Source organism: Sus scrofa, chromosome 6, assembly GCF_054392235.1.
Source record: "Sus scrofa isolate SSC_HxYL_T2T_F1_AM1 chromosome 6, Sscrofa_HxYL_maternal_Yorkshire_Landrace_v2.0, whole genome shotgun sequence".
In the NCBI taxonomy this organism is placed as follows: Eukaryota; Metazoa; Chordata; class Mammalia; order Artiodactyla; family Suidae; genus Sus; species Sus scrofa.
Window position 1 is genome coordinate 84,038,925 of NC_139388.1, and position 22,777 is coordinate 84,061,701.

A 22,777-nucleotide genomic window follows, 5' to 3' on the forward strand; every position below is an offset into this window, starting at 1 on the left:
AACAGGAACCTGAAATGGGACATGGCAAAGAATAGACCCTGCAGTGCTGCGTTCATGGGGCTGAGGAGGCAGGTATAGCGTAAGCAGGGCTAAGCTTCTGGTTGGGTGGTCGGCAATTCTAAAGTAGCTGGCGGTGAAGGAGTCGGTGAGGATGCAGTTTGCTGAATCTTAGAATTCAAACCAGGTGCCTCCAAGGCTGCTCTTTTATGAGGCTTGTGGGAAAAATCTCAGTGTTTTGGAACGGTTGCTCATTTCTTGTGATCATTAGTAAATTCCAACAAGAAAGAGATGTGTGTGATTCCTTTGAAACTGGCCCTGCTGGAAAGAAGAGAAAGAACTAGGGCTTTGCTAAGAGAGGGACTTTGGACCTGAGGCCTACGATCCAAGTTGACAGTGAGTCCAGGATTCTAGCCGAAAAGATGAATTCTCCACGTGAACTATTTGAGTGTAAGCAGAAGCCAGGAGGCGGGGGACATGGCAAAACATAAAACCTCAGACCCCTCAGGTCCCTCCCAAGCACATCCTGTTAAACATTCTTTGTCCGACAAGGAGACCCAACTCCTCTTCTCGTGCATCGGCTGCAATACAGACTGTGGACAGGAGGCCAGTTACAATATCTCTTCATGCCTGCTATGGCTTCGGCAGGCCAAGGAAGAAGCCACCCATTAAACTGAGAGCAGGGGGATGCACTCAGCTCAAGGCCAGTTGTCAGGAGATGGATATTCCTAGGTCATGTTCTGGACACAAAGAGGTGGCAAGGTCTTCTTGTATTTGGCTAGAAGCAAGTAGGTCAGACACCTGCTAAGACTTTTAAAACATTGTCGAACTCATCCTCAATCTGGCCTGTATCAGCCTGCCCAAGCCCTAAAGTATCCTTGGGTCCTTGAATTTCCATCCAACAGGAAGTGGGATGCTAAAGTGGTACAGCCTCCAGCATCATCTCCAAGGCCCATCTCAGAGGCGGAGACAGGGGGATGGATGGATCGGACTATGCACAGCCAAGAGGATGGAAGAATCTTCAGGAAGATTTCATCAGAGTTGATAAAAACCCTGTCTGTGTTGGGGGTGGGGGTAGGGCAGGGTAGAGGAGATGCCTCCACCATCCCGGGTACAGCCAAACTCTCTTCCTACTTATTTGGGATGGCTTCCTTCCCGCCTCCATTCTGGAAATGCCACCAGACTCCACAGCTGGGCCTGCCTGAATCTGTTCTGGTCTCTGGAATCCGGCCCCCAGCAGGCAGCCTTGACCCTTCCTCTTGGCCTGCAGCCTCCTCCAGGACTGAGAATAGGAAGAAACATGCTCCCTCTTGGAGCTTGGAGCCTGCTCACAAGTCCTTTTAGAAATAAAGGATAAAATGGGGACATTGTTCCTGGGACAATGGGTTTTTCTCCCAGAGCGAGCTCCCTAGGCCTTTGTGAGGAAGGCTGCTAAAGGAAGCTACACTCAAAGAGTGCAGCCGGGGCTGGAGGACACCCTCCGGCCAGTTCTTAGGGTCCTGAGCACAGGGCTGAGGGCTGGGGGTGGGGGCAGGGGCTGGGACTGCACATAAAACTGTAGGTATGAAGTGACACCTTGGGTTAGTACTGCTGAGAGAGAGGCCTAAGAGAGAGGATGAAGCTGAGCAAAAGCCAGGCTCAAGATGGAGTAGCACAGAGGCTGGGGCAGGATTGGAGGTGGGGTGGCGGTTTGGTAAGTCTAGGCCTGGGGCTGAAGCCAGCGGGGTTAAAGCTGGTCCTGGGAGGGCAGGTTGTGCACTGCTCAAAGCCCAGGCCTTAGACCCAGGCACCCTGGGTTCTTCCCTGACCACCTGGGTGGTCTTGGCAGACTCTTTCTTAACATCTATCTTCTCTCCAACCTCATCTTCTCTGTCCCAAACACCTTATTAAATGCCACAATCTCCCCCCTCGGCACCCCTCGTCCCCTCGTATCGGCTCTAGCTCTTTATCCATTCCCTTAGCATCTTCTAATGGACCATATAATTTACTTAATGCTAATGTTTATTGTTTGTTATCTGTCTTCTAGAATGTCAGCTCCATGAGGATGGAAACCTCTGTTTTGTTCACATGTGTCCCCAGATCCTAGCACAGGGTCTGGCACGGGAGCAGGGATCCAGTAAATGTTTGTTGAGTGAAAAACGTTGTTAAGCGTCTCTGAGCTGAGGGCTTCCTCATCTGAAAAGCAAGGATGACGTTAATAATGCTGCCTCGGTGTTGCAGAGAGGAGCCAAGGAGAACTCACCTGTAAGGAGCTTTGCACCAGGCTGACAGGCACTTCGGTACATGGTAGCTCCTACATGCCTCAGCTTCCTCATCTGTATAGTGGGAATAAACGTCCCTATGCGGTAGGGTTGTTGTGAGGATTAGAGGGGTTCGTACATACAAAGCCTCACATTAGACCAGAGCCTCACATGGAGTCAGTGTTCAGTAACGCTGGGCAGCACCACTGCGGGTTTAGTGACGTCGCCTCAGCTTTCTGAGTGCCTCTGTCTCAGGCCTTTTGGGTCATTGTTTTATTGCATTGCAGGAGAGGCTGGAGGTGGCTGTGGGAGTCAAATGACTGAAACTTTGGCTCGAAGCCTCACATCCAAAGCTTAGAACAGACACGGCATTTCCAGACCTCCTCCTCTTGAAATATCCACTTCAGTGGTTTCAGGCACTCTACACTCCAGGCCTGGGTCAGAGTTCACCCCTCGCTGCCCCCCATCAATAGGCCTCAGAGGTTCATTCTCTCTCCATTCTTTTCTCTTCATCCCTCCCCCTGGGGGCCTGATGCCCCTGTGCTCTCCATCTCAGCGTTTATCCCTGCAGGAGCCTCCCCAGGGGTAGTGGAAATGAGAAAACTCTGGACTCTTGGCCTTTTCACCTCTAACTTGGCTTCTGTTGCCTGGGGAGCTTCAGGTCTTGGGTTCAAGGCAGGGGGGCTCATGGCATGCCCTTAAGAAATATGAAATAAATGAATGAGTAGGAAAAGCCCCAGCTCTGACTCTGACCATTAGGTAACTAACCTCTCTGGTCTTCAGTTTGCTCATCACTAATGGGGATTATAAATGCCTGCCCTGTCCACGAAATTGTTGTAAGAATCACATGAGAGCATCAGCTCTTAGAACAAAGGGAGCTTGAAGGTTACGCAGTCCAACTTGCTCTCTTTTCGACAAGGAAACAAAATCCCAGAGACGTGTCAATGCAGAGAAACCTAATGCAATGAACTGTTTTCTAAGAGTGGAGTGGTCCTGGAATCCTGGAGTCCTAGAGATTGTCCAGTTCAGCCAGTCAGAGGAAATCAGAGCCTAGACAGGGAAAGGGACAGCTCAGCTCACCCAGGAAGATAGGGCAGGGCTGGAAGATGACGTTTCTGGTTTCTGGGCCAGGCCTCCTGGTTTCCTGCCGTGCTGCCAGCATTAGGAGGGGTGGCATCCAGGGAGCCAGGGAGGCAATGGCTGCTGGGTGCCCCACCTCCGTTCTTCTTCAGGGACAGAGCCCAGGTGCAGGGTAAGAGGAGGGAGGGAGGAAGGTGGTAGGGCTGGTTGGCAAGGCGGTGGTCCCTCTTGCATATAACCAATCCCTGGATTATCAAGGTGCCGGGGGAAGTGGTACTTAGGGAAAAATCACCCAGATACAGGCAGGCTAATGCTGGCCATGTAATACAACTAGGAGTGTCCATCCCCCATATCTTTGGAGAGATCAGAAATCAGGAGCAGGCGGGGGGGCCCATGACTGGTGAAACGGGGTCCTTCCGACTCCCTGTTGCCTCAGCCATGGTCCATACCCGGGGATTTGTCCCTGGCTCCCTGATGATGACATCATCTCACCCTTCATTTCCCTAAACCCTTTCTTGGAGTTTGGGAGCAATTACAGAAGCCCTCTCAGGTTTGGGACTCCGTTCTGGATGCTTTTACCCACAATTTCTTATGCAAAAGGCTTGTTTCCTAAACTCGATTCATTTACCACCTCCATGATTTTTGCCATGAAACTTAACTCAGTGAATACATGAATAAATAATTTTTTTGCTTTTGCTTTTTAGGGCCACACCTGCGGCATATTGAAGTTCCCAGGCTAGGGGTCAAATCGCAGCTGCAGGCCTATGCCACAGCCATAGCCACACAGGAGTCGAGCCTTGTCTGCAACCTACACCACAGCTCACAGCAGTGCTGGATCCCCAACCCCACTGAGCAAGGCTAGGGATCAGACCTGCGTCCTGATGGATACTAGACAGATTTGTTTGCACTGAGCCACAACAGGAACTCCTGAATAACTAATATCTACTCCATGTTTTGATTTACTTTTTAAAAACAAACTTACGTCAGCTGGCATGGAGTGGATAAGAGAGAATTCCGGACTGATAACGGTTCTGCTGGCGCTGACGCATCTGTCCAGCTCTGGCCTCAGCCCCCTCTGGTCCCAGCCCCACCCCCCTTTATCTAGAACTTTAGAGTTTCCTGCTCACTTTTCACCCCCTGTCTCATACTCATCTGCCTCTCAGCATGTACCAAGTGAAGCCAGGGGGAGGTGGGATCCGTCTGTTAAGGGCCAGACCAGGTTCCAGGGCTCAAGTGATTTGCTCAAGGTCACCAGGGTGGAGTCTTGAACCTGGGCTGTCTAACCCCCCCTGCATAAGAAGTGCTGGCTTCCTCCTCTGGTCTCCCAGGAGGCAGGTCCTGAGACGCTGGCTGGGATGTGGTCTATAGGAACCCTGGCTGGCTCTAAGGAGAAAAGAGGGAACGGTCCCTGTCTAGGAGAGGTGGCCCTGGGGGAGGGGGCATTCCTCCCTGAAGCCATCCCTCCTAGGTCTTCCCCCGCTTCCTCAGACCCTAGCAAAGGAGGGAGAGGGACAGGCTGGCGGTCTGGTCTGGAGAAAGAGAAAGAGGATAAGAAGGAGAGTCAGAGACACAGGGGGACAGAGAGGAGAGAGGGACACATGGACAGAGATAGGGAGCGACAGAGGTACAGAGACAAGCTGTCAGACGCAGAGGCAGACACACAGAGAAGGGCAGACAAAACAGAGGGCGCGAGAAACACGGCCCCAAAGAGACACAGGAGGAAGTTGGCCGAAGATAAAGACACTCACAACGAGACGCGCACAGGGACGGAATCGGAACCCGAGCTCGCGGAACGAGAGGCGGACGGCCGCACGGGGAAGCCTGGAGGAAAGAGAGCCCGGGAAGCCAGAGAACCCCGCGTGTGGCGGGAGCCCAGCCCGGGCGCCGGAAGGGAGAGGGTGCCCCGCCTCCCGGCAGGGGGCGCTCTGGCCCCGCGGGCAGGGCTCGGCGGGGGGTGTGCGGGGAGGGCCCCGGCCAGCCGGGGGCGGGGGCGGGGGTGGGGGCGGGAGCGGGGGCGGGGGAGGGCTGCCCCGGCCGCGTTCGGGCCCCGCGGCCGCCTTTATAAGCCTGCGGGGGAGGTGGCCTCGGCAGCGTCGCGCTCCCGCCACTCCGCGCCACCGGACCCGTGCACCGACTCCACATCACTTCTGCCAGGACAGTCCTTCACCCACGAGCTCTTTGCAGGTAAGGACTTGACGCTGGCTCCGGGTTCCCCGGGACACCCGGGGTCGTGGTCGAGCCCCGGCCCTTCCTACATCCTCGTCTCACGCGGGGATGGTGGCGAGGTTGGATATCAATGGCAGGGCAGGGACCTCCGCGCCCCCGCGCCGCTCAAGGCAGCCCATGCCGAACCCGCAGCCACCTGTCCCGCTCCCGCACTCGCACGGCGTCCGAGGCTCCCGGCTCCGCGCTGGGCCGGGCTGGAAGTTGGAAGTGGCGCGCGTTAGCTGGCGAGTCAATGGGACCGCGTTCAGGACCGCCGCTGCAGTGCGGGGGTCTCCTACCTCCCAGGCTGCTCCCTGAGAGCCCCCACCTTCAATCTTGGCACCTCCTTCCGGCGCCCGGTGACTGAGCAGCTTCTGTGGTACCCACTTTGGTCCGAGGTCAAGAGTCTCAGATTGCTCACCCCAGACCTGCCAACCACTAGTAATCTCTAGAGCTTGCCACAGCTTTCAGGGGAGGGGGGCTGGTCTTGCCTGGGTGGGCTTGAAAGTAGTTAGGACCAGAGCTGGGAGGAGTAAAGGGAGGGAGGCACTTGGGTCCTGGAGCCGCAGGGGTGGGGGCGGGGAGGGGGGTGAGGGCATCCGGCGTGTTGGCGCGCGTTTGGAACGGTAAGGATGGCATAGCAGCTTTAGGGCAAAGCCCTGGAGCCCCCTGAAGCTAAGCGAGCCTGTGCTCCACCTCTGAGCGTGTGCAGGTGAGTGGACTAGCCGGGGTTGTTGGGTCTTTGTCCAGTCTTGATAAGAAAGGGTTAAATGCGTGGTAACAATGCAGGGGCGGGAAGCTAAGGAAAGCCCCTACCATCCCCCACATTGTTCCTTCAGACCTTTTTTCAATGGAAGTGGGATTGGGGGAGGGGGGGCTTTACCAAGGCCCGTGGTGGAGGGAGAAAGCCCTGGAGATCAAAAGAGGGGGCAGTTCATGGGCCAGAAAGGGCCTTTGGGTCCCGGGGGAAAGAAAGACTCCCAGGTTGGCCCAGCTTCCCAGGGAGACCAGGGGTTGGCTCCCACAACAGTGAAGATGACAGCACCTGTCTGTTTATGGAATGCCTGCCGTGTGCCAGGCCTGCGCCAACACTTCACATGCATCATCTCATTCACAAATGGGGAAACTGAGGCCTGCAAAAGTTAAGCAAGTGTGAGACCGGGATTTGAACCCAAACTCTAAATCCTACAGCCTTGGCCTCCTGCTTCCACTATACAGACCAAGAGATGAGGACCTGAGCCTTTGCTTCCCATTTCTGGCCCTCCTCGTGCTCAGTCTTGCCTGCGCCCCATGCCCTAGACCTGCCTTCTTCAAATCTTTAGTCAGTGCTCCCCCCACCCCACCCCCATGTTGTCCCTACATCCTCCACTCCACTCCCTGCCCCTGCCCTTCTTGTCCCTCTGCCTCTTTTTACCCCCCTGAACTCCATGCCTCTGAACTCCCTAAGCAGAAGAGGTTTCTGGATGCAGTTTCCAACTTCCCAGCCTCTGGGATGAAACAGGCTTGAGTGATGGCCCTTGAGTCTGTGACCCCACCTGTAAAATGAGGAGCATGCCTCTCAAGACTATTGTGAGGATTAAAACTGAACAGAAGCCAGAAACAAAAGGCTATCTTCATTCAAATATTTATCAAGCTTTGTGCCAAGCCCTCTTTTGGGTGCTGGGAATCCGCAGTAAATTAAACACACTTTTGAACATTCCCATAACACAATTTCTTCAGGTTTTGAAATCGACATTTTAGCATTGGAATCAAGGAGTTCCCTTGTGGCACAGCAGGTTAAGGATCTGGCATCACTGCAGCGGCTTGGGTCACTGTTGTGGCATGGGTTCAATCCCTGGCTTGGGGATTTCCACATGCTGCCTCGGGCACGGCCAAAAAAAAAAAAAAAAAAAAAAAATAGAATTGGAATCAAGGAATTCACAAGGAAGGAGGTTCAGATGCAGGAACATGGATAAAATGGATCAGCCAGTATTTGGTTTTTAATGAATAGAAAAGGCAACCTAGGAGTTCCTGTCGTGGCGCGGCGGAAACGAGTCCAACCAGGAACCATGAGGTTGTGGGTTTGATCCTTGGCCTCGCTCAGCGGGTTAAGGATCCAGCGTTGCCGTGAGCTGTGGTGTAGGTCACAGACATGGTTCGGATCCCATGTTGCTGTGGCTGTAGTGTAGGCCAGCAGCTGTAGCTCCGATTGGACCCCTAGCCTGGGAACCTCCATGTGCTGCAAAAAGAAAAGAAAAGAAAAGAAAAAAATAAAAAGAGAAAAGGCAACCTAGCTGCTGTGACCTTGGACAAGTGCTGTTCCGTGTCATGACCCAGTCTCTTCCTTTAAGTCCAAAAGATCAATAAATAGTGTCTATCAGCAGGGCGATCTAAATATGACTAAGGAATGCAGAGTGTTTAGTTGGTGCCTGTGCTTAAGAAAATATTGGCTGTAATCTGCTCTAGTCTCAGCAGAAAATGCAACCCTAAAGCTGGACGTAGGGTTATGTCACTGCTCCCGAGCCCTGGAAACCTGTCACCTACCGCCTCCGCCCTGTCCATTCCCTAGCGGGTTGTGATGTAGCGTGTCATGTGTCCTCCTTGCCCACGCTCAGGTGCCACGTCCTATCATCCTAGACACAGCCTTGGCTCGAGCCTGGAGCTCTGTGCTGGGAGCAGGCCCGAGGCTCTCCTTGGTGCCTTCGGCCTTGGTGTGTCCCACGCTTGAAATGAGTGAAACCAGACTCAAGTCCCGCCTGCCCCATGGTTTACAAACCTGACATTCCCTGCAAGCCACATGGGGTCCTCCCTTTACAGGTGAAGAAACTGGTCCTGGAGAGGGGAGGTGACTTGTCCAAGGACACAGATGCTACCTGGGGAGCTGGGGCTGGAGCCTGGCCGATCACCCCTAGGGATCTTCTTGTGCCCATCTTTGGGGAAGAGGCCTCATAATCCAGAGGTAGGATCCAGTGTCGTAGCTCAGAGTTCTCACCTTGAAATAGGTCCAGCTGGAGTTATTAATACAAAACCCAGAGTTTGAAGAGAACCGTACAGGGAGCGTGAGCAAAAGCTGGGCTGAGAACCAGTGCTGAGAAATCTCTGTGTGGCCGCAGGAATGCAAACTCGGTTTTTGATCGCTACGTCGTCATCCTCGTCCTCAGTAGGCTGGAGCTGGGCTGTGCAGTGTTTATTTTATTTATTTTATTTTTAAGAGATGTCCTCACTCTAAAAGGCCAGCTGTGGGCAGTAGATTGGAGGTTTGGAGGTTCATTCCCAGCACTGCTGTGTGACTCTAGACAAGTTTCCTTCCCTCTCTGAGCCTCAGGTGACTCAGGGTTAACGAGATGCCCTTTGCAGAGTTGCTGTGGGGGCCCAGCAAGATCATAAATGGTTTTTCACCCCTCAGTGGCTCGGCTGGAGCTGACCCAGTGTTGGTGATTGTTGTTGAGACATTAATGTTCCCTGTGGGACAGCTTCTTTGGCACTACCAGGTGATCCACAAGGGCCAGAGGGAAGGCCCTATGTAGGTTACAAAGGCCTAGCCAGGAGGGAAAATGCTGGCTTGGGGGTCAGGATCTTGGGTTCCAATCCCTAGTTGTGTGACGTGAGGCAAGTCACTTCGCCTGTCTGAGTGCTGGGTTCGCGGTGGGCCCCCAGCAACTTTTCTATGATGCTCAGTGTCTAAAGAACATTCAAGAATAGCCTCCATGTTTTTCCACCTCCCCATACCACCCCCCAACATTTTCTAATTGCTCCCAGAAAAACTTCATGCTTAAAGTTTTCCATGCTGAAATTCTCAACCTCACTGTGGCATGAAATCAATTGTTTGCATTTAATTTGACTTCTCAAATTAAGGGGTAAAATTTGAGATGAAGGTAGGGGGTGGGTGGGGGGAGGAGATGAGGAAAATGAAGTTAAACCAGATGTGTTTTTGTTTAACTGTCGGATGGTGGTTAAACTGCCCGAGTATTATCATCGTTCTTTCTGAATTCCAGTAACCAGGAGTCAAGTTTCAGTAAAAATTGTAGTGTTCCTTCCTGGCTACTGTGGCCTTGTCGTTCCCATTATTATTATTATTATTACCATTTTATATTCATCTGAAGCCACAAAGTACTGGCCGGAGAGGAGACCTCATAGATGCCTAGAATTTCAGAGCTGGAAGGCATTTAAAGACTGCCTCTGTCAACTGGCTGCTTTGTAGACCAGGGAGACTGAGGCCCAGAGAGGGGAAGGGCTTGCCCAGGGTCATCCACAGGCTTTCTAGAAGGAACTGCTGGCTTGATTTGGGTGTGTCATTTCCACAGTGTATCCTTAAGATATCTATTTTTTTTTGAAAAGAAAGAATTACTCAAGGAAGGATGCAGGTGGTGTAGCTTGGTAGAAAAAGAACCGCAACTCAGGAGAATAGTGTCGAAGCCCTTGAGCTGTTGATACACTAGCTGTGTGACCTTGGGCAAGTCTCTTTTCCTCTCTGAGCCTCAGTGTCCTCCCCTGTGAACCAAGATGCCTGAAGAGCAGAAGCTGGGGGGTCGGGACATCCCTGATTTAATCAGTTGGCCCTCAAACATTTATGGCTTGAACTGCCCTCCTGAGGCAGCAGCGGGTGGGGGGGGGGGGGTGAGTGATTGAAAAACTTTGACTTAGTTGTCCGGGTTGTTAGAACAGGTGATTTTATTTTACATAAAAATAGGGGTTTCTGGCTTCTCTCAAAAGATCAAAGGATGTGGCCACGCTGGGCCGCATCCCTGCCTGGCCACCGTGGCTGGAGCTGATCAGCAGCTGCTCGGTCCACTTGACCGCAGTCCCGCCCCCCACACCCCACACCCCACCCCCCCAGCCCGTTTGCTTCGTCACTGTTCCCTGCCTGCCTCCTGAGTTTCAGTTTCTGGGCTTGGTGCACCAGGCTTGGCCAACCCTCAAGGCGCCCAGGGTAGGAATGCCGGACACGTGGACTCCAGTCCCTCTCCCGGAGGCCTGGCAGCATCTCTGAAACATGTCAGCCAGGAGGAGGAGCTGGTCCCCACCAAGAGGCTAAGGGCCCTAGAGTTTGGAGGCAACAGAACATCAACCTGTCAGTGCTTAGGGAGCTGGGCCCAGGGCCCATCCCCCTGGGACAGGCAACCCTGGGTGTTTCTGTCTAGAGATTGCACAGCCCACCAAGGGAAGGGACTCCCTTGACATCTGCCACCTCCCCTGCTGCTCCCAGCAGCCCTGTGCATTGCTGTCACTTCACAGATAGGAAATACCGCCTTGCACTCTGAACCCACAGCTCTCTTTTCTGCCCCCTTTGCTGGGGGCCAAGGCCCGGTGATTGAGGACAGGCGGCTTCACCGTGGTTGCACCGTCTCCTAATCTCTAGTCTGAGCTCCGGGGCAGCATGGGAGGCGGCGAAGCCTCCTGGTTAAAGCTCATGGGGAAGGCTCTGGGAGCAGCTGCCTATTGTGAGATTCTAGAAGGTCTCCGCAAGCAAACTGCTCTGGGGGGGTTACGGGCTAAACAAGGGGGAGCCCTGATTTCCAACAGCAGCCACAGGCCCCTGGTCCTTGCACCTGCAAAGGAGTTCAGCAGTGACCTTGTGTGGGAAGTAGCTCTTTGTGGGCCCCGCTGGGTACCAGGCACCTTCCACACCATCTTGGATTCGTACCTGGCCCTCCCCACTGCTGTTTTGCAGGTAAGGCTCAGGGGACACCATAGACCCAAGTCCCTCCCCTAGGTGCCTCTGTCACCCTGCCCTGACCCAGGAAAGAGAGAGGGGAGGGACGGGGGAGTCTATTTCCTTGATTACTTTGTGGTGAGGCCCTGACCCTGGGCTTGTTTGAGAGAAGCATCTCCATTTTTTGGGATTTCAGTTTGTGATGCAGGCCTACCAGCTGCCAGACAAGCCCAGCAAACATTTAAAATTCTTTAAAGTATTAAGTGGCTTTTATTTGAAAAAGCTTAACTTCTGCCTTTAACAGGATGCGCCATGTGCCTTTGTTAAGCCAAGTTCTTACCTTCTCTAATCCACCTTTTACTTTGTGGGCACTTTCTCAGACTTCAGGTTGAGGTTGTCAGGTCCCTGGCTGTCCCTCAGCTGTGTCAGGACTGGCTTCTCTGAGTATCATGTCTCTTCCTCCCTCCACCTGTCCCCACTTTGACTTACCAGCCTCTTAACCTGCAGGAGTTAATAACTTACTCACCTGCCACATTCCGGGTAGAAAGGGTCTCAGCTGACTCCGAGACACCGCCCCCGCCAACCCACACACTCGTCCTTAGTGCTCTGTAGCTGCTGTTTTCTCTGCCTCGAGCTTCCCCCAGCACCTGCGCACACCACTGCTGATTAACAGTCCGTAGAAGAGTTCCCGTCGTGGCGCAGTGGTTAACGAATCGGACTAGGAACCATGGGGTTGCGGGTTCAATCCCTGGCCTCGCTCAGTGGGTTAAGGATCTGGCGTTGCCGTGAGCTGTGGTGTAGGTCGCAGACACGGCTTGGATCTGATGTGGCTGCGGCTCTGGCGTGGGCCGGCAGCTGTAGCTCCAATTTAACCCCTAGCCTGGGAACCTTCATATGCCGCAGGTGCAGCCCTAAACAAGCAAAATAAAATAAAAGTCCCTAGACTCTACCCACTAACACTGCTCCTTCAGTCTTAACAGCTGCCCTGGGTGGCAAGTGCACTTATCCCCATGTTACAGATGAAGAACGTGAGGCACAAAATCAGCCAGCTGAGAAGTGGGAAATACATACCTGAGTCGCCTACCCATCCGCCCACTCCAGGCTGCTTCCTTCTTTGTGACATAAACGATACAATGCATCTTCTCAGAAGAGCGTGGTTCCTTATTTTGAAATCATTAAATGTAGTAATTCATATTTCAGCTTCCGTTAGCCTATCGAGATATGAAGATATCAAAGTTTCCTCTCAAGGGCTCGTCTGAACCCTCAGTAATTTTGGGAAATGCTGTGTTTTAACTTTCCTCCTTTCTTTACGACTAACATTTAATTTCTTCCTCAGTGTTAGGAACTGCGCAGATCACTTTGAATGACCTTATTACATGTAACTTATCCTCTCCATTTTACAGAGGAGAAATCTATAAAGCTCAGAGAAGCGGAGTGTCTTTCTCAAGGTCACACAGCTAGAAAGGAGTTCCCGCCGTGGCCCAGTGTGTTAAGAAGCTTAGGTTGCTGCGCGGAGATGGATTTGATCCCCCAACGTGACACAGTGGTTTAAAAGGATCTGCTGTTGCTGCAGCTGTGGCTCAGATTCACTTTCTGGCTCGGTAACTTACATATGGTGTGGTGTGACCACAAAAAAAAAAAAAAGAGCGTAGGCCGGCAGTTACAGCTCCGATTCGACCCCTAGCCTGGGAACCTCCATATGCCGCAGGAGCAGCCCAAGAAATGGCAAAAAGACAAAAAAAAAAAAAAAAAAAAAAAAAAAAAAAGAAAGAAAGAAAAGAAAAAGGTGATGAGACCCAAATTCAGGTCTCAGGCCCTCCTGGCCAGTCAGATTAGCATCTGGATTCAAATTTTTGTCTGGACCTAAGCCCTCTGGGGACCTTGGTCTGTATGTTTTTCAGTGGAACTATCTGTCTCTAGGGTTTGCAAAGTCATGTGTGCTGGGAAGTCTCAGAAGGAGAGGATCTAGGGCTGGCTGGACAGCAGCTGCTGTTCTAGACAATGGATTTTGGCCTGGACACCCCCCTCTTCTAGTTAAGAGGAAGGAAACAATAGTCCTAGCAGGAAGTGTCCACAGGAAGCCAGAGGGCCTGGGTTTGAATCCCAGCCCTGCCATTTCAAGCTGTGTGACCTTGGGCAAGTCTCTTTCCCTCTTGGCTTTCAGTTACTCTGCCTGACCACTATGGCTTATCTGAGTGAGGCAAGGCCTTAGGACTTTTCTGATTCGCATATGGCAAATCATTGGCACGCATGCTGCCACGTGCCTGCTCATACTCCTGTCTAGCATCTCTAATCAACCACTGCCCTCTCCTTCTACAACCTCAAGCTCCTTCTTCTAAATACAGTCCTCCAGGCAGCCATTATCAACTCATTAGAGTTGGCACACAAGATTGAAAGACAAGCCTGAACCAAATTAGACTTGGGCATTGTGTGAACCGGAGCGGAGAAGGGACAGGCCTAGGGCGGGGCCCAGATCAGACTGTGCTGCTTTTCCTGGTCTGGGAAAGCTGGCTGAACCCTGAGCTACAGGGTGCCGGAACTTGTCCCTGGTGTCCCTGGTGTCGGGTGGTGCTCCCATGGAGCCCCCAGCTGTGTCACTGTTCAGTCCTCAAGGAAGGGTGGGGGTGGTTTCTGGGGCTGATGACAACCCAGGCTTAACATGAGAATGAAAAGGAAGGGGCTGGTTTCAGATGCTCTGGGAAAGCCTTCGGCACACCCCTTCCCCCACCCTCCGTAATTGTGTCCAGAGAAGTAGTAATACCAGTTACTGACATTTGTTGAATATTTAGTAGGCACCAAGCCCCTCTGCAAATGCTTTCTATACATTCATGCTTTTAACCCTTTTAACAGCCCATTTTTCGAGTGGGGGAAAAGCCTCAAGGATGAAATCATTTGCCCGAGTTCCTCCAGCTAGTGACCCAGCAGAGCAGCTGAGATGGGAATTCACATCCGTCCAGCCCTGAAGCCCTCCCCGCTCCCTGGTGCAGACTGAGCACTGCCAGACTTGGCCCTGGCTCTTTCTTAACTCACCGCCATCCCTTCTCACTCGTGACCATGACACTCCCTTACCCGTGGAAAGGGCTCTTGCGCGTGCAGAGCTTTCTAGGTATGCAGGGAGGTAGCACAGGAAATGGCCCCTCCATGTTGCTGGTGAGAAACTTGGGCCTGGGGATCGCCCGTCGAAGAAACAGTAATGCCTGGGCCCTGGGATGGCCACAGGCAGCCTGGGACGGGAGATGGGAACTTAGGAGCATCACTCTTGAGGGGTTTGGCTTGGCCCCGCATTCTGGATGCACCAAAAGTGGTTTCTGTTTTAATCAGCCAGGGGACCCTAGAGTCGCTTTAATACACTCAACCTCACCTTCTAAGCGCCTATCATGCTTTTCAGTTTTCAAAGGTCTTTCTTACTCATAACTCACCGAATCTTTGAAATAGCCCAATAATGTATTATCTTCATTTTGCGAAAGGGAAACTGAGGCTCAGGTCAGATCCACAGCAGAACCAGCACTCAGACTCAGGTCAGGATCCCAGGCTAGTGATCTTTCCCCAGTTGTGTCCCCTAACCTGTTGCATCTTTGCTTTTGTCCCCTGCAGCGTCCTCCCTGCCTGTGTAACCAGTTGGCATCATGGCTGCTTTCCTAGCTTGCTTGGTAATCTTCAACCCTTTGTAATATGATCACCCATGTAGTGTCTGGCTCTGTGCGTGTTCCTGGCAGCCAGGAGCCCCATGTGAGTCATTCGTGAATCCCAGTGTCTACCAAGGTACCTTCATTCAGCAAGTGTCCAATGACCTTGAGTTAATGAAAGGCCGCCACACCTGGCAGGGGTTTCCAGAGCTTGGCTGGGCTTGGTCCCTGGGGAAATCTGGGAGGGCGGTCCTGCTGGGTTTGACACCTGAGACACCTCAAGCTGAGCCCAGCTGCCCTTCTCATATCTGCATTGACTTCATCTTCTCTCCATCAGTGACATCGGCTCATAAACGGTTGGTCGATGCTTGGCAGCAAGACAAGCTGGTTTCCCTACTGGTGGCTCAGGCCCTCAGTCAGGTTTGGGCGTTTCCCCTTCATCATACCTCTGACCCATCTTCTTGTCCATCTTATTCGCAGATGTACCCTCAGTGCCAAACAACCTTCATTTCTTTAAAAATAATAACAGCCATCTTTACTGAACCTGTCTGTACCATGCATCCTGGTGCATAGTACCCACTTAATACATATTTGGTGAATGAATGAATATTTGCAGGGAGTGACATCTCTTAGGAACTGAGACCTTGTATGAACTCCATGCCTCAGTTTCCTCCTGTGTCCATGAGAGGGTCTCAGAGGAGTGATTGACATGCATATCAATGTCTTAAATATGCCATGAACCAGGCTCTGGTTTTTCTTTTGCTTTTGCTTTGTTTTGTTGCTATTTTTAGAGCTGCACTGGCGGCATATGGAGGTTCCCAGGCTACGGGTCAGATTGGAGCTGTAGCTGCCGGCCTGCACCACAGCCGCAGCAACGCAGGATCCAAGCTGCATCTGCCACCTAGACCACAGCTCATGGCAACGCCGGATCCTTAACCCACTGAGTGAGGCCAGGGATCGAACCTTCATCCTCATGGATACTAGTCAGATTTGTTAACTGCTGAGCCACGACGGGAACTCCGAGGTTCTATTTTAAGTGCTTCATTTATATTTATTCATTTACCCCTACAGCTGAGCCCCAGAGAGCCTGAGTAATGTCTCTTGGGTCACACGGTTGGTACCAAGTGCAAATATTTCGATGCCTTCCAGGGCACATGTATTCCGAGTAATATGATGTGGGGACCGCTTTCCCCCAACCTCTTTCCATAGCACAGAACCTACGATCTGTGCCCCAGAGTCATAAGTAGTAGGTGAGTCCTGTGGTTGTTTTGCGCCCCCCCCCTCCCCGACTAGAATATGAAATGGATATCAAATGCCTAAACCCAGTGCCAACCAAGCATGTAGCAGGTCTTGTGGCCATCATCCGTGTAACAGACGCGGGTCATGCCCTAAGCAGAAAGGCCACAGGAGGGAGACCTGAGCCTGCTGGGAAAAGCCAGGAGAGCCTTCACGGAAGACATGGGTGCCGTCAGAATGACTGTAACAGCAACAGCTCACACCTCCTGGGGGGCAGACCCTGCTCCAGGTGCATCGACAGAGGAACTCATGTAATCCTCCTGTCGGCCCTAGGAGGTGAGGACCATTATTGCCAGCCCCTCCCCACGGATGATGAAACAGAGAAATGAGCTCACTTGACCAGTAAGGGGCATGCGAATTCCAGCCGTCAGCTCTGGAGTCTGACTGTACTGCCTCCTTACGTGAAAAAAGCCTCATCCAAATGTCCTCCTTTCTGTTCCCTCGCACCCCTGCTCAGGGCTGGCTGTTGGCCTGGGGGTGGGGTGGTGGGGGCATAACACACTGGTACTACATCATCTCTGGAGTGGAATTTCCCCATCTCCTGGGGGGCCCACATCACCCTCTGAGGCTGGGCCTGGGCGGAGGTTTCCAGGAAGGGAAGCCAGCCTACCACCTCACCCCTGCCTGGGGCAGCCCTAGCATGTGCCAGCTTCCTAAATCCCTGGTACTGGTCCCGGCTGACAGCAGCATCGCTCCTGATGGGGAAGCTCCATGACAGTCCTGAGGGAGGTACCATCGCAGTCTACAGTGGTTTCTGCCTGCTTCTGCAGAGGCAGAAACAAGGCTCAGGGTGGTTAAGTGATCTGCCTAGGGTTGCAGAGCTGGTTGGTGGTTGAGCTGGGACTTGAACCCAGTGCCTGGGGTCTTTCCTTCTGCCTCTCAGTCAGCTCTGAGCCAACTGCTTTTGGCTCTGGTGAGGGAACACGTGTCTGTCTTGGGGACTCTGGTCCTGAGACTCAGACCTGCCACCGGACAGTCTCAATTTGTTTAATAATACTGAGCTGTACTTGCTGAATCTCTCTGTGTGGACTGCTAAACAAGTGTTTGACACACCCTTTTTCCTTTGGTCCTTTTAACCTCCTTATAGGGTAGTTACTCCAATTCCAGCTTTTACAGGCAAAAAATGGAAGCATGGAAGAGGGAGGGGACTTGGACAAGATCGTGCAGTTCATAAACGGTTAAGCCAGAATTTGAACCTGGGCAGCCTGGCTCCACAGTGTGGTCCCATAATCACTTAATAAATATTAGATAAATCTCTGCAGGCCAGATGTATAAACTCTTCTTGAACCTGATGGTTCTTCTGGAGCCTGACTCAGGGAGGGGGTGCGAGGCAGGAGTTGAGCAAGTGGCAGGAATAGACCACGGGACGCTCCCTGGCCTCCAGGGCTGAGGATACAGAGTTTATCTATCTCCTGTGTGATTCCGGGAGAAGGGAGGGACGGACAGGGGTAGGGGGTCCAGCGGGGCAGCCCCAGTGTCTCCAGAACCAGGGTCAGGAGGAGGCCAGAGCAATTAGCCTGACTGAAGCTACTGCTAACTTAGACTCCTTAGTGGGGGGCTGGCCCCTGCCTCAGTCCAGGGCTGTGGCCTTGGGTCTGACCCTCCTGGAGTCCCATCTTAGGCTTCCGGAGCCTTCCTGGGGTGGGAAATCTCAGAGCACTGATTTGTATGAGAACTTGGCAATTTCCCCCTTCGACACCCAAATCCCTGGGCTGGCCTGCCTGCCTCAATTCGCCCTTTTGGAGGAAGCGGATCCTTTCCTCCTGAGTAGCTGCATGATTTGAATTAGCAAGTATTTTCCGGACTGGCCCTGGCCAGACGGAGCTCCCTGGGCAAGGCCTCTCCTGGGGCTCCGAGGCAGGCCTGCCAGCCTCCCCATCCTGCAGCGTGCTCCAATCAGCGAGGGGAGATGCAGGGGAAACCGTGTCCCGTTGGCTTTGCCGGGCAGGCCCCAGACGGTTCCTATGGCAGAGGCAGTGCTGGCCTTAGGCTTTGTCCCCTGGCTGCCTGGAGTGGCTTCTGTTGAGGGAGGGAGGGGCTGTTCCCACTTCAGGAAATCCATGCTGGGGTGGCCTTTCTTGTCAGCTCACCTGGGTGTGACCTCTTGGCGCCGTTAGGCTGGAGAAAGGAGGAAGTAGAGTCAGGAAGAAGGAAAGATGGGTGCAGGAGAACGTTCATTCTTTCAACAAACATTTCCTTAGCCCAGCTGCCTGGGAGACGGAAAGTGACCCTCCCAGGTCACAAAGGGAGATGGCGGAACTGTATCTGGGTCCCCTAGCCACCAACCAGTTTCTCTCCAGTATGCCCACACAGTCCCTCTGAATTAAAGCAAACACGTATTAAGCACTTACTGTTTGCCAGGAAAGTGACCTGGGTTCCGTCTGATTGACCCTGGCCAAGCGACTGAACCTCAGTTTACTCATAAAATGGGGGCAGTACTTGTTTCCAGCTCCTAAGACTGTTGAGGATTCAAGGAGCTATAACGTGTGTTGAGCCCTTTCTATAGTGCTTGGCAAGATGGGAATGTTTACTGAGCATTTTTGTTTTCATTCATTATTTATGGACCCTGGAAACTTTGAGTGGATTAATCATGATCCTTGTTCAAGTACTTTCGTCATTAGTCCGTAATGGCTCTTTTGTCTGTTTTTTTTGTTAGTAGTAGTATTTATGTTTTGGCTGCCCATATAGAGTTCCTGGGCCAGGGATCAGATCTGAATCGCAGCTGTGACTTATGTGCTGCAGCTGCAGCAATGCCCGATCCTTTAACCCACTGGGCCTGGCCTGGAATCGAACCTGTGTCCTGGCACTGCAGAGATGCTGCCAATCCCCTTGCGCCACAGTGGGAACTCCATTGTCTATTATTAAAAATAAATTTAAAATACCTATGAACTTTCATCCAATAACAGGACTAGAACATTGATATTATTTTCATCTTCCTTTGGGCCCCTCCATCCCTCTCCCATCCGCCTTTCTTCATGGGGGGTAACCACTATCCTGAGCCTGGACTTTCTTATTCCCTTACCTTTTTTAATATTTTAAAATTTTGATAAACATTTTATTAGTACTTTTATTAGTAGTATTATCCATAGATTTATGTATCATGTATATACCTGAAGTTTCTCATTCCCTTTATTTTATTTGACTAGTGTTTAAAATATGTGTTACATGTGTATCTATATATAATATAAAAATTTGTATATTTTACTTTATGAAAGTGTATCATAATCCCCTTTACATAATCTGGGACTTGCTTTTTTCATTCAATCTTATATTATTGAGATGACCTAATGCTTGCACGTAGCTATAATCCTTTTTTTTTTTTTTTAACTGCGGTATAGCATTCCACTGGGTAACTCCCTATTCCACAATTTTTATTTATTCAGTTTCTCGTTGATGGCATTAGAGTTGTCTTCAGGTTTTTGCCAGGGTAGAAGAAGCACCTATGAATATTTATGCATGCGTTTTCTAATGCAGGCATGTTGAAATTTTTCTTGATATATGTACCTAAGAGTGGAATTTTGGGTCATAGAGCACATGATGATGTGCTCAGTGTCACAGGATGAGAGCAAGCTGTCCTCAGTTTCTACTCCCACCGATAACATGTCAGAGATCCTGTAGTTCTACATCTTCCCTAAGTATTGCTAGACTTTATTTTTTCCAACCAGATAAGTATAGCGATTTCTCATCTTTTTTTTTTTTTTGCTATTTCTTGGGCCGCTCCCGCGGCATATGGAGGTTCCCAGGCTAGGGGTCGAATCGGAGCCGTAGCCGCCGGCCTATGCAAGAGCCACAGCAACGTGGGATCCGAGCCGCGTCTGCAACCTACACCACAGCTCATGGCAACGCTGGATCGTTAACCCACTGAGCAAGGGCAGGGACCGAACCCGCAACCTCATGGTTCCTAGTCGGATTCGCTAACCACTGCGCCACGACGGGAACTCCAATTTCTCATTTTTGACTTGATTTACAGCTCCCTGATTACCAATGAGGTAGAATGAGTGTGTGTGTGTGTGAGAGAGAGAAAGACCTCTTCTGGAAGTGTCTTTTGCCCATTTTTCCCCTTGTCCTTTTTTTGGAGGGCTTACTGATTTGTAATAGTTCTTTATATCTCTGAGTCTAATCATGTTTTGGAAATCGAAAATCTAAAATTTATTATAATCTGATTTAGCAACGTTTTATTTAATATTCTGTGCCTTTTGGATCTTGTTTAAGAAAGTGTGCCTTATTCCAAAGTCAAAAAGCTATCACCTGCCTTTTCTACTAAGTATTTTATTTTATTTAATTAATTAATTAATTTTTTTAGAGCCACACGTGTGGCACATGGAAATTCCCAGGCTAGGAGTTGCATCAGAGCTGCAGCTTCCAGCCTACGCCACAGCCACAGCAACAGCAATGCAGGATCTGAGCCAAGTCTGCAACCTACACCACAGCTCACAGCAACACTGGATACTTAACCCACTGAGCGAGGCCAGAGATGGAACCCAAATCTTCATGGTTACTAGTTGGGTTCGTTACTGCTGAGCCACAATGGGAACTCCCTACTAAGTATTGTATATTTTTTTTCTTTTTTTGTTTTTAGGGCCTCACCTGTGGCATGTGGAAGTTCCCAGGCTAGGGGTCGAATTTGGAGCTTAGGAGTAGAATTGCTGGATCATGTGATAAGTGTATGTTTAACTGCCGAACTCTTTTCCAAAGTCACTGTACTATAAAATCACCTTGGTCTGTTTTCTTTGTGGAAAGATTTTAAATTTAACTACTGTTTCAGTTTTTAAATTCAGGTTCTTCGTTTCTTCTTGAGACAGTTTTAATATGCTATTTTTTTTAGAAATTTATGCATTTAATCTACATTTTCAAATTTATTGGTATAAGGTTGCGTATAGCATTATCTTGTATTCTCTATAATAATTGTGTGTTATCTCTTCCTTCCTCTCTTTATTTTTAATTTTTAAAAATTAATCTTGGACTTATCCCGTCGTGGCACAGTGGTTAACGAATCTGACTAGGAACCATGAGGTTGCGGGTTCGGTCCCTGCCCTTGCTCAGTGGGTTAACGATCCGGCGTTGCCGTGAGCTGTGGTGTAGGTTGCAGACTCGGCTCGGATCCCACATTGCTGTGGCTCTGGTGTAGGCCGGCGGCTACAGCTCCGATTCGACCCCTAGCCTGGGAACCTCCATATGCCGAGGGAGCGGCCCTAGAAATGGCAAAAAGACCAAAAAAAAAAAAAAAATTAATCTTGCCTCAAGTTTGACTTTTTAAAGGATCAATTTGTGGCTTCGATCTTCTCAATTTAATCTTTGTTTTTTACTATATTGACTCCTCTGTAAAATCTCCTTTTACTTTCTTTGAGTTTCTGTGTTTTCTAATTTCCTAAGTGGACACTTAGTTCATTAATTTTTAGCCTCTCTTTGCTGCATTGCATAATTTTTGATATATGATGTTTTATTATCTTTCAGTTCTAAGTAGTGTTTAATTTCTACAATGATACTAGTTTGATCCATGAGTTATTTAGAGATGTTTTTAATCGCTAAGTGTATGGGGAATTGTTTATCCTTTTAAAAATTAACTTCTAACTTAATGGTAAGAGAATGTGGACCATGTGAAAATTTGTTATTTAAAATATGAGACTTGTTTTGTGGCCTGGTATGTGATTTTTAAAATGTTTTGAGTGTTCCTGAAAAGAATGTGTGTGTGTGTGTGTGTGTGTGTGTGTGTGCTTTGTTTCTACTATCCTACTTTTAAATTTCATTTTATCTTGATTTTTCTTTTTGTCTTTTTAGGGCCACACCCTTGGCATATGGAGGTTCTCAGGCTAGGGGTTGAATTGGAGTTATAGCTGCTGGCCTACACCACGGCCACAGCAACACCAGATCCGAGCCTTGTCTGCAACCTACACCACAGCTTATGGCAACACCAGATCCTTAACCCACTGAGCGAGGCCAGGGAGTGAACTGAACCGGCAACCTCATGGTTCCTAGTTGGATTCATTTCCACTGTGCCATGACAGGAACTCCTATCTTACTTTTTCTGTTTCATTCTATTGTTTATTACTATTTTTTTTTTTTTTTTGGTCTTTTTTCCAGGGTCACACCCGTGGCACATGGAGGTTCTCAGGCTAGGGGTCTAATCGGAGCTATAGCTGCTGGCCTTCGCCAGAGCCACAGCAATGCGGGATCCAAGCCGTGTCTGTGACCTACACCACAGCTCATGTCAACACCGGATCCTTAACCCACTGAGCAAGGTCAGAGATTGAACCCGCAACCTCATGGGGTCAGATTCTCTAACCACTGAGCCATGATGGGAACTCCTGTTTATTACTTTTTTTTAAAAAAATCGTAAGCTATAGCTTTTCCCTAAAAAGACAAGATTAGCATTTCTTATACCCCTTTGTCTCTCTTCTTTCTCCCTTATACTCTTCAACAACATGCTCTTAAGCCCCCCATGATAGCACATTAAAATTGTCTAGATTTTTCAGTTTTGAGTTGTTTAGATATATAATCATCTTTTTCTTTGATCTGGAATTTTTTTTAAAAACATTAAATTTTACTAAGCTATCTGTTCAGCTTTTATAGATCTTTGGTATCATCTGTGGAATTTGTTTCTATTATGGAAGTAGTTACTTCAGAATTGGCTTTTGGTGGGGGGGATGTGTTTGTGTAAACCTGAGCCTTTGAATGTCGTTTTTTGTCTTTTCTTTTTTTCT

General features: G+C 50.3%; 1 protein-coding gene across 3 annotated transcripts in view; it reads left to right on the forward strand.

Moving 5' to 3' along the window:
- The first annotated feature begins 5,406 nt into the window (after nt 1-5,406).
- Nucleotides 5,407-22,777, forward strand: part of ALPL (alkaline phosphatase, biomineralization associated) — a 59,842-nt gene continuing 42,471 nt past the window's right edge. For all 3 annotated transcript variants that reach the window (XM_021097684.2, XM_084963263.1, XM_021097682.2), the window contains exon 1: nt 5,407-5,501. The gene's annotated coding sequence lies outside the window, so the exon portion shown is untranslated. The remainder of the gene's footprint in view (nt 5,502-22,777) is intronic.